A 3,441-nucleotide genomic window follows, 5' to 3' on the forward strand; every position below is an offset into this window, starting at 1 on the left:
CTCCCATTGCAGAGCACAGGCTCCGGACGCACAGGCTCAGCGGCCATGGCTCATGGGCCTAGCCTCTCCGCGGCATGTGGGATCTTCCCAGACCGGGGCACGAACCCGTGTCCCCTGCATTGGCAGGCATACTCTTAACCACTGTGCCACCAGGGAAGCCCAGAAGTATATTTCTTAATTTATGAAAGTGAGGACTTTACATATCTTGTTACTTCATTGTGATCAGAAAAATACATGGTTCTATCCTTTGAAATATGTCGACTTAACCAACCATTTGTTGGGCTGTAAATTATTATGAATGTTTCATATGTGATTGGAAAGAGTTTATATTCTGCATTAGTTGGGTGACTTGTTACCTATATTTAGTTAAGTTTGCTGATCATTTTGTTCACCTCTTATGTTCTGTTCTGAGTTTTTTTTCTGGTGTGCTTTTTCTCTCACTGAGAGTTGTGTGTTCAAATCTCCCATTGTGCTTGTAGATTGTCTATTTCTCCATGAGTTATATTAATTTTTGCTTTATATATTTTGGTGCTATATTATTAGATGAATGTAATCTTATATCTTTCTGATGAAATAGCTGTTTTATCGTTTTATTTCTAGCGATGTCTTTTGCCTTAAAGTCTACCTTATCTGATATTAATAGCTATACCAGCTTTAATTTACATGATCTTCCTCTGTCTTTATTACACTTTCTATATCCTTAAACAGCATATAGTTGAGGTTTTAAATCCAGTTTGTCAATTTTTATATTTTACCTAGAGTACTTAGCCCATTACATCTAACATTTGATAGAGTTAATAAAGTATATTGATTTTATATTTATCATCTTATTAAGTTCTTCTTATTTGTTCTGTGTCTTTTTCTCTGCTTTCTTACCATCTTTTGGATTATTTGAATTTTTTCTCCTTTCATGAGCTTGGAAGTTTTGTACTTTTCTGCTTACTTTTTAGTGGTTACTCTAGAGAGTTTTCACGTGGATTTTTTTTTTTTTCCCTTTCTCTCCATCCTCTCACCCAGTATTCCTCCTCCCAGTCCTTATCTCCTCCTCTCACATCAGCCCCACTAGAAGATGAGGACTTGATTTCTCTGTTCCCTGCATGCCTGTGGCAGTCCTTTGCACGTTAGACACCCCAAACAAGGATCTGTGCAAGAATAAATGGATGGGTGGGCAACTGCTCTGTGTAATTCCCCCCCCCCCCCCCCTTCCTGATAGATGCCTTTTAAATCCTCACAAAAGCTGAGAGGGGCTGAGGGGGTTAAGAAAGTTGTCAGAGGGCGGGCAGCTGTCCTTAAGTGGTGGAGCTGCATCTGGAGCCGCCTGGGCCTGATTCCAAAGCCTGCCTCGTCCCCTCTCCCTCTACGGATTCCATAACGAGATGGCTCCTGCCCTCAAATCTGATGAGAGACAGAAACTAATGCAGAAATTTAAAAACTGTGCCTGGCAAATAACAGGCGCCAATAAACACGTTTCGTTGTTGAAGGAGCGAAGCCCTAACAGTGGTGTGCAGACATTTCTGTGGGGCCCAAAGGAGACACCTAAGTGTGTTGGATGAGGGGTGAGGAAGGGGCTGTAAAAGACTTCTAGAGGGGGACACTTGAGGGGGACCTTGAAAGGTAGGTCCTTGCCAGGGGTGCGGGAACAGCACGGAGGGATGAAAAGAAAGCAATCTGAGAAAATGGAAGACCTTTAAAAGCCACGATAGGGAATACCCTTAGTGTTAAACCTCCCCCAAGCACCCCCATGGCTCCAGCCCGAGATCAGCAGACAGTGCTGGGGCCTGACAGGCTACAGAGCTGGCAGCAGGTTGGGGGACTACGCCACACAACGGCTGCACCCTGCCTTCCCCCACTCTGCCCAACCCGGACCAGTGCTCCTTGGCCCTCTGACTGGGCCTAACATGGATCTTTGAACTATCACTGTCTACTATTATCTTCTTTCCAGGCAATGTAAAGACCAAAGAATACATAAACAGCATTTAACCAATTCTCAATTTATATACCATTGTTCTCATTAATTTTAATTCTCTGTTTTAAACCCCATAATAGCTTTTTTAAAAAAGCAGTCAGTATATATTTAAGTTTACCCACATTCGTAGCTTTTGTTGTGCTTCATTTTTTTCCTGCACCTCTGACCTTTATTTGGGATCATTTCTTCCAGCCTGAAGAATACCTTTTAGAATTTCCTTCAGAATGCATCTGTTACTGAGACATTCCATTTTTCCTTTTCTGAAAATATCTTTATCTCATCTTCATTCTTGAAGGTGACATATTGAATGAGGAATTCTTAGTCGTAATTTTATTAATACTTTGAAGATATTAGTCCCTTGTCTTGGCTTTTATTGTTTCTGTTTAAAAGTCAGGTTACCAGCCTAAATTTTTCATGTGTCTTTCCTTTTTATCAGTTTTATTATGATGTGGCTAGGTTTGGTTTGGTTTTATTTATTCTGCCTATGTGTTTTTATCAGTTTTGCAGTGTTATGAGCCACTATTTCTTCTCAGGGATATTAGGTAAGCCTATGATAGACCTTCTTACTCTATCACTGTATCTTTTCCTCTTTTCTGTATTTTTTACCTATTGAGTCTCCATGGTTCATTGTAGATTGTTTCTTCTGAACTGTGTTCTGGTTCATTAATTTTCTCCTCAATTGTTTGCAACTGTAGAAATAATTTGATGTCAAGGTTGGTGTTTTCTTCCTCCAGAGAGAATTTATATGTACATCTACCGGGAGTCTGAGTGAACTAGCAGTATAGAGTCATCTTATTCCACATGTGGAATTTAGAGGATCTGGAGGTGATATGCCAATAATGGGGAGGCCCTGTTTACTTCTCATTTATCCTTACTGCGACGGTACAGTTTTTCAGGATTTCACCCCACGATGAGGGTATTACCCAGTGTCCATCTCCCTCGCCCCATGGAAATCCTTGGTAGGCCTGAACTCCCAATGCCTGGACCCCTAAGCTTTGAGGGGCCACTAAGAGCTGCATAGCTTTTCAGCTGCCTCCTCCAGGATCCTCAAATAACCCCAGGGGGAAGAAAGTACTAGGCATCGTGTCCACCTCCCTGGGTTTCTGTCCTCTCTTGTATCCTAGCTTAGTAATGTTTTTCTTGTTTATTAGCTGAAGTACGGTTACTGCATTAAGTTTTTACTGTTAAATGGCAGTTTTCATTGTAGCAATGTAGACAAACACTTTGCATTTATGATGTATGAAAACATTAATTTGGAATTAATGCTGTATTAAAATGTTACTCCCTGGGCTTCCCTGGTAGCGCAGTGGTTGAGAGTCCGCCTGCCGATGCAGGGGCCACGGGTTTGCACCCCGGTCCGGGAAGATCCCACGTGCCGCGGAGCGGCTGGGCCCGTGAGCCATGGCTGCTGAGCCTGAGTTTCCGGAGCCTGTGCTCTGCAACGGGAGAGGCCACAGCAGTGAGAGGCCAGCGTA

At 42.5% G+C, this 3,441-nt stretch overlaps 1 protein-coding gene across 1 annotated transcript in view; it reads left to right on the top strand.

Moving 5' to 3' along the window:
* Positions 1–3,441, top strand: part of EIF5B (eukaryotic translation initiation factor 5B) — a 67,573-nt gene that overhangs the window by 35,652 nt on the left and 28,480 nt on the right. The gene's annotated exons all lie outside the window — the stretch shown is intronic.

Source organism: Lipotes vexillifer, unplaced genomic scaffold (assembly GCF_000442215.2).
Source record: "Lipotes vexillifer unplaced genomic scaffold, Lipotes_vexillifer_v1.1 scaffold28, whole genome shotgun sequence".
Classification (NCBI taxonomy): domain Eukaryota; kingdom Metazoa; phylum Chordata; class Mammalia; order Artiodactyla; family Lipotidae; genus Lipotes; species Lipotes vexillifer.